This window comes from Agrilus planipennis, unplaced genomic scaffold (assembly GCF_000699045.2).
Source record: "Agrilus planipennis isolate EAB-ADULT unplaced genomic scaffold, Apla_2.0 scaffold13, whole genome shotgun sequence".
NCBI lineage: Eukaryota > Metazoa > Arthropoda > Insecta > Coleoptera > Buprestidae > Agrilus > Agrilus planipennis.
In genome coordinates, this window is record NW_020439040.1 from 1836460 (window position 1) to 1844804 (window position 8345).

Here is an 8345-nt window from a genome sequence, read left to right on the forward strand (position 1 = left end):
AGTTACCTTTTCTTTTTATGGTACAAAATTATCAATAGCATTTTATCTTCCATATTAAACGTAATTTCTTGCAAAGTGCCTTCTACATCATTTCCCAATGGCAGCAATTTTGCACAAAACCTATTTAAATTTTATATTTGCACGCCTTTGGTGTTAGGTCGGCAATTTACATGTACAAATAGTAATCCCGGGACCTGGTTGAACGTCCCTGTTGATAAACGTGAAGCATCACCCCCATTTGCATTAAAAGCTCGTCGGAAAATTAAAGTTCATCTCTGCATCACCGACTAAAGTTATTTTAGTATGAACGTACATATTATCCTTAAACATGCAGTACAGTTAACACCCTTCGCTGAAGGAGTTCTTAACTTCGGGACGTTACAGAATGCGATTTTAGAATACCTAATTTTGTTCGTTATTTATTTTTATATACAGCTTGCGAAATTCCATTAGGTTTTATAAAATTTTTTAAAATACTGTCACATATAAAGACTCTCATTTCTGAGAAAATTCAATAGCAGCTTGTTACCGTTTTTTATTCATCAATGCTTTGAAACTGAGAAACTTTTTAAAATTGCAGGCTATTATGTGTCATACACACAACCAAAATGTATTCATTCGATGCATTCTGTGATTACATATCTACGAATGCACGTAGGTATATCCAGCAATATTTCAAGGGCTTCATTTTTATGCCCTAATTAGTGTCGTTTTTTTTTTCTTTGAAACCTGCGTCGTGAATAGAACTTTGCGACTTATATTGAAACGAAAAATTAATGTAGGTACATAGCCGCGAGAAATGGAAACAAGTCGCATCGATCTCATAGCCTTCTGAGAGACAATACAAATGAGTACAGGTACGTTAAAAACACAATGAGAAAGTCACCGGTTACTGAAGTTGTATAAAGTGAAAAATATAATAGAACTAGACGTTAGAAATACATTGGTAGCACTATTGATCAACCCTTAAGCCAATTGCAAATAAACTACATACTCTCTGTACCCAAAGTCTTTACAAAACGTAGGCATTAAATGTAATGTTTCAAGTCTCGGCTGGTTGTGAAACTGTTTTGAAACAAATGAGAGTATTTGACGTTTTAATTGTTGAAGTAAGGTAACAGTGACCTTCTCGGGATCATTTGAGCATTCCGTAATTGTTGACAATTAAAAATGTGTCGAGTAAAGCTTGCTATAAAAAAATAAAGAAGTAATTACTCTCTTGCATTCGAAATTAAAATGAGCTACGCAAATGGCCACTATAACGTTAAGGAATTCCTTTAAAGTTTTCTTTCCTTTATTAGTTACATGTTCGAAGTTAATATTAACTTTCTTAAAAGCTTAGAATTGTTTGAAATATGATGTTTATATCGTGGATATAAAAGGTTAGAAAGGACGGCGCATTAGAATGAGTAGGAGAACAGGAAATCAATAAGAAATAAGCTAGATAGGTTGGTATCGCTAATTAGAGATATATTAGAAGTAGAAGCAGGAGTAAAGAGGGGTATACGCACATTTAGACTAGATTACTGTTCTCAAGCGTTTAAGCTCAAGATGTAGGTTGCTTAAATTAGGAAGAAGTAATAATGATGAAACAGTACTGTAAGGGATCTTTTAACCCTTCTAATTAATGTTTTCCTGAAAATATAATTTTAATCTGTCATCAGTCCTAACATCGGTCGTTAAAATTCCGCAAGCTTTTCCCTGTATCTGTTTTTCCTTCTTGTAGAACTAATATGAGCATTTTGTGTAGACACGCAATCTTTGTTGTTTAGTAAATTTATGTTTTTCCTTTACCACTTTTCTTCGGTTCATTTGTAGGAAGTGTTATTAAAGTCACTTGTCCATAGTTTTGCGCTTTTTTACTTACTTTACATTCCGGCTTATTTTATTACCCGTACTTACCGATTAATAGTCGAAGACGTTTGTAATTTTTCCGGGAGCTTTTGTCGCAGTTATTAATTTTGCCCAACGGAGCACATGAATAAATTATTTATAATCGTCGAACGGGAGCAATGAAAAATTGTTAAGTTTTCGAGTTTCGTGACCACTTAATTTCACGGAAAATCGTCTATCAGACGGAACCAGGTCGTGACATATGGTTAATGATGATAACGGAAGACCAAAAATTATACGTTCTTTATTAATAGTAACACAGGCCCTTAAATTCACTTAACTTAATGTCTTTTATACTGAACCTTCTTGTTCTTTTTATTATTTAGAAATAAGTAGTTTCTGTGGCACACAAACCAAATGTGGTTGTAATATTTTCAGCTAAAAGTGAAACAGTTGAAATTCGTTTTTAAGGAAACTGTATCTGATTCCTGTGGTCCTTCGAGCCGGTTAATATATGTGCAACCGTCATCGAAATAAATTATTTCATAGTTTAACGAAAGATTTAGGCATTTTTACAAGTTAAAAGTAAAGTCGTTCTGAATAATTTTGAGTACAATTTTACAATATAAATGATAAAAGGCAGAAATTTCTTCTAAATATTTTTGAGTATTTTTAATCTGTGACAATTTCTGCATGTACAATCATGTATAAGTTCTGATTCTTTCGTTAAATTGAAATAAGTTATTTATAGATATCACGTATTCTTCTGTATTTGAGTTACAATTTTCCGTATATGATCGGAAATCAATTTAATCAGCGTCCGTTTCCGATAAGACCTGGATATATAAGAAAGGAAAACGTGTCAATAATATATTTGAAGATTGAGAAATTGATACGGTATTTAATTTGAGTTTCCTCAGCGTCCGTTCTCTTCTATGCCTTTCTTATTCTTTAGGTGGAACTTAATTCAAAGAATAATGATGGTCATATTATACATTTTATCATTCTCTTTTCTCTTTATATTAATTCTGTATTAAACAAGTTTTAGAAATGCTAAGGGATAAAAAACTAAACAGGAAATGGATACTTATGACTTTGAGTCCTTGTCAGGAAATTGAAAATATCTGCAGAGAAAGTAATTGTAAATTCCCATTCAATTTGTCTTACCTTTTCAACTTCTTTCCTCTTTTATGAATTCCTTTTTTATCCCCTTCAAATCTGGAAGCAATCAATCACTGCGGACTATGAATAGAAGTATATATATATCATCTGTCATTTGACATGCCCAAAGTAACATTCTTTCGCATAGTTATTACGAGTTGCTTAATATAAATCCGTATCTTAAATACATTTTTATTATTGTTAACACACATCAATTTATTAAGTATTTCTTTAATTCAAAAGAGAAAGTTCAAATTTAATGAATAATATTGTAGTTGAAACTGTCGGTAACACAAATAAAGTACTTACGTAAATTTACAACCCCTTTCTACTCGCACCCTTAAATAAATTCGATTCATAACTTCCGGCGTTCGATGCAAAATGAAGCAGACACTTAATGAATCCTTTCACCACTTGGAATTTCAATTTTTAATAAATGCCTTTGATTCAGGAAAGGCTTGAGGACGATTGAGATCGCAAAACAAATAAGGAAACAGAGTTCTATTTATTAAAAGCTTTCAGGATTCCCCTAATACCTAGCGTAAACATTGACGAGGTTACCCTTGTGTCAGTCTACCTGTCTGTTACAACCGCTTTCCTTATTTTCATAAGTTTATTTTAGTCAGTAATATCCGATAGTAGTTACTATAGATGCGAACAAAGATCTAAACAAACAAACCTAAAGAAAGGTAATTTTTGATTCTTTCTGTCTCCGAAAGTTTTACTACATGTATAAATTCCTTGTAATATTACCGTAATAACAAAACAGAATTCGCTTTGTGTAGTATAGGTAGGTATACAAATTTTTCGTGGTCCTTCGAGCCGAATGATAATCCTCCAAAAATTGATTTCGCTGTAAAAAGTATATGTATCTATAAGTAATTTGTTAAATGCATAAACGTGCTAAGGATAAAATTGAAATTTCAGATTCCACTTTAACAAGCACTCGAAACGTAGTATTCACGACATTATTCTCTTCACGCCAAGATCTAACAAAATTTCATTACTGTTATTCTTACTGGTGAGATAAGCGAGTTTAGCGTCTCCTTCGTCACGACGCTGTCGCGATGGCGTCGCATTCGATGCTGGAGACAGGCGAGAAGCTTTTCATCGCATTATATCCGATCCCCGGATGTACTGATGATCTTTAATCTGTGATCGAATGGACCCTTTCATTTGCAATATGCTGCCAAGCGTAAGAAATTAAATGGGTTCGATCTGGAACAGTCATCCTGTGCCAGAACACAGCTTTACGCCGTTTCGACTTCGAAAGTACATTCGGATGATTTGTTGGCGTAAACAAACAGTCGCAGGAGTGATCAAAAATATTACTGATTGTGAAAAATACTGTTAGCTGCAAATCGGAAAGAAAACTTCTGTTTTTAATTTAGGAAAACATTTCTGCGTAAAATCCTTCAAGGTTTTTGTTATTTATTTAATACACACAAAATTGAAATGTATTTTTTTAATAGGTACCGTTTGCTGCAAAAATAATCTGCCTCCTAATTAATAATACGCTTTGTCAGTCAATTTTTATCTCTGCTGTCTTTCCTTTGAAATTTATGTTAGGGTTTTAGGACAGACACGCCTTCGATTTATCAAATTGAACTGGAAGTGTAACCTACTTTTTGGAAAGTCCAACCGATAAAATATTCGTCGATAACAAATAATACGCCAAACAAAGTCAATTAAATTCGAGTGTGATTTGAAACGGAAATTCATACTCGATACGTTAAGAACATTTTTTTAATGTAACTACGTATTTGTTTGCTATAAAACGAAATATTTTGAGTGACAGAATTAACCACCTACGTTTTGTAGTAAGATGTTGTATATAGCATTTTCCTTCTGGTAAACATGAGCTAAAGCCCTTAATTTCATTTAAATTTAATTTGATTGTAATTAGAAGTACGTCAGGCAGGAAATTAACATTTAGAGGGCTTCTTTACCTTCACAAAGCCCGTCCCTGAACAATGTCATTACAAAATACAAAACTCATTTTACAAGATCGATAAAGAAACTCTGTTGGGGTTTTTCTTCGAATTTTCTTACTGTGACGACAAACAGATACTTAGAAAATCAAATATAGGATTTTCTTATTAGCTTCTGCGTTGTGTCCAATTAACTTAAGGCTGTAAGGAATGTGCTTTAGCGAATGCGATTCTTGTTGAGATTAAGCTTGCAAATGCAGATTAGGGGCGGATCAGTCAGATTCTAGATTCTGAGGATGTTGATGACGATATGGATATAGATATGGATATTTCATTTTTCTCTGAGAATACTTACAATTAGTCGAATTGTTAGTGTTATTGGTAAAGGTCTAGATGATGGGGGGGGGATCGAAAGAGGAGGTATCCCGACCACTGTACCATAAAAAGTTCGTGGCGGTCTCACCCCCATAAAAAGTTATAGGGGTTCAAAGTTAATAAATATGCCAATTTTTATACATTTCTAGGCATGTAAATATTTACATAGTCATTCTTAAACAATATTCAAAGGTAAAACTAATGAAAAATACATAAAAATATTGAGAAAGTTATATAAAACATTATTTAAATATCTTTATCAATAAGGTAGGTTAGGTTAGGTTAGTTTAGGTTCGGTTAGGTTAGTTTAGGTTAGGTTAGGTTTGGTTAGGAGTGTAGGAAAATTGTCAAAATAATCAACTTTCAGCCCCCATAACTTTTTATGGGGGTGAGACCGCCGCAAATTTTTTATGGGGTTTTACTCAGGTGACCATTCTCTTTCGACCCCCTCTACCCTCTTTCGATCTCCCCTACCCCCATCCCCATCTAACCCTAATAACTTTTTATGGGGGAGAGACCGCCACGAACTTTTAATGGTAAAGTGGTGGGGGAGACCTTCTCTTTCGATCCCACCCACCCCCATCCCTTTCGGAGGTGGGGGGCATCATCTAAACATTTACCGTGTTATTTAATCTATTTATTTTCAAACAATTAAGAATTCACTTTTTAATGTTGGAGACTTTTATGTATCGTTTGTATATTGTAAGATCAATCTTCATCCTCTTATTTCAATTTTCTATTGTAAAATCTTATAAATCAGAAAGCTTTTTTTTTCTTCTAAACGGTTTCTTTTCCTTATCATAAATTTGCGTTATATCGTCGAGTTTTGTTTGCGTTCTACATACTTAACCACAACTAATAGTTCTTCAATTCGCATTCCTTTTTGCCAACACAAAAGCCATTTGTATTGTTAACATTGCTTCCGCGGTATGTTATTATTATATTATCGAGCGATATGGCGAAGTAACCCGCGGAACAAATTTTATTAAATTCCCTAAACGTCATCGGGGGTGGAAACAGTACGCTACATCCACTGCAGTAATTTATTTGGCGCACGTTGAAACATTATCCAGAACAATTGGCTTTGTGATCCCATTATTAACGGGGGTGGCGATCTATTTTAAAACGATATTGGTAAATTGAAAGTAGGATCAGAAATAGAGACGGTGCAGCGTCTTGAGTTGTTAAAATTAGTTTAATTAAAAATAATTAGTAAAATTGGTCTGTGTTCTGTCGAAGCTGTCCGCGACGCGCTGATGAGATCCGAAATCGTGATCCGCGTCTGGCCTTTTCTACAGAATGCAGTTTAATTCATAAATCCACCGAAAGTAATAAACGAAAATGAAAAATTATTAGTTCTCTACGGTCTATTGGTTTTAGTCATCATCATGTTCCTTAAGTCATGGTTTTAGCGTTGGTCTTGCTCGTTATGTCTTCGTCTTGGTCTTCCTAACATAAAGACAAAATTAAGGCCAATTTTGCTTATCACTAGTAAAAATCACGAAAAGACAAGTGTTATTTTTTAAAACGTACAAAAATTTACCAATGAATTGTAGTTCTAGTCGTTGGATCATTAACTCCGCCTTTTTTGGCTGCCTTGCCTAACATTTTTAACCGAAAATCTACAACTCACAATTAGTGGTAGTAAGAACAACGGCGTTATGACGCGCGAAATGATTTCCTGACAATTATTTTTTCTTTTTTGACGAGTTTGATGTATTAGCAGTTGACACAAAAAGAAACGTGTAACGTAGTTCTAAAACTACTGCCGCGACGAAGATTTGTTTATTTCTAACAACTTGTTGTGATTAACTGTGAAAAACAATTTTTTGAAAGAAATAATGAATTTGAAACAGTTTATTTTAATTTAATGATGTTTTAGTTGAAGAAGAAAAGTAAGTCTTTTTGTATTTTCTGGCTTCTTTTCTTATTAATATGCTTTGAATACAGTTGTATGGTAATGAGATAAAATTACGCAAAATACTATGTAAATTAGTGTTGTTTTTATATTTATGATTACTCCTACTGAAAGAGAAATTTATTTCGAACTTATTTACTTACTTATATAAGCAAATAACAAAAGTATTGTGTTAGATAAAGTAATTAATAAATTGAAGTATCTTTAGATACAGGCAGCTACTAGATATAGATCTTATGAATTATTCGAACATATCATTAAAAATTAAACTTTACCCAAACATAATGTTTACGTCAAGAAGTTTATTTTACACATTGTTTTGAAATAGACTTTCGCAAAACTAGTACACACTAACGTGACTTATCTATTGTTTACTATTGTTTGGAGGTTCTTTCCAAGTTTTAGAAATCTGATTTTCAAATCGAATGAAGTTATATTTATCACGCTATATTATATGCATATATTATTCGCAACAAAAACATTTTTCATACATGCTTTTAAAATTGAGAAAAATATTGAAATTCCTTATGCAGAAGAGGTGGAAATTGCGAGGGGAAGAGTTTTATTAAATTTAAAATTTAAACAGTTAAAAACAAAACAATAACAATACTGTCAGTTTTCTTTTAGGAATTTCAAAATGGATTCAAATGAGTTTATTTTAGAATACTTTTATTTAGTTACGGATTTTACTATTTTCTATACTAAGAGTTACCTTTAAATTTTAAATATTATTCTCAGTTCGTTGCCTTTTACTGTTCTGTGTTAAATTAACTTTTTGAACCTTATTAGCTCCAATATGATATAAAAGTCGTACGCTAAAAGTTCATTCAAAAAATTTTTTGAGGCTTTTTCTATTTCTTTTTTTTGTTATTCTTGAATGTTGTCATCCACCTACATACAGTCCATTTCAATTTGTTTGAATTGTGACCTTGAAGAAATCTGCGCGAAGATAGAAAGAATACACACTAGGCGTGAGCAAGACAGAAATAGTTGGAACAAGCTTGAACGAGCAGAGCTCTCGATGGGCGGTCTTAGGAGATCGACTAGAACTGTACAGTAGTAGACGAAAATGTTTAGCAATTTCTTAAAACAAAAATGTATATAAATTAACAATAGAAAACAAAGCA

At 32.8% G+C, this 8345-nt stretch overlaps 1 protein-coding gene across 2 annotated transcripts in view; it reads left to right on the forward strand.

Moving 5' to 3' along the window:
- The window catches only part of LOC108744305 (beta-2 adrenergic receptor), a 19508-nt gene that overhangs the window by 1821 nt on the left and 9342 nt on the right, over positions 1–8345 (forward strand). Inside the window, exon 1 of one of the 2 annotated variants that reach the window (XM_018480011.1) lies at positions 6958–7195. The exons of the other annotated variant lie outside the window; for it this stretch is intronic. The gene's annotated coding sequence lies outside the window, so the exon portion shown is untranslated. Of the gene's footprint in view, positions 1–6957; positions 7196–8345 lie in introns of those variants that run through there. 2 annotated transcript variants of the gene reach the window in all.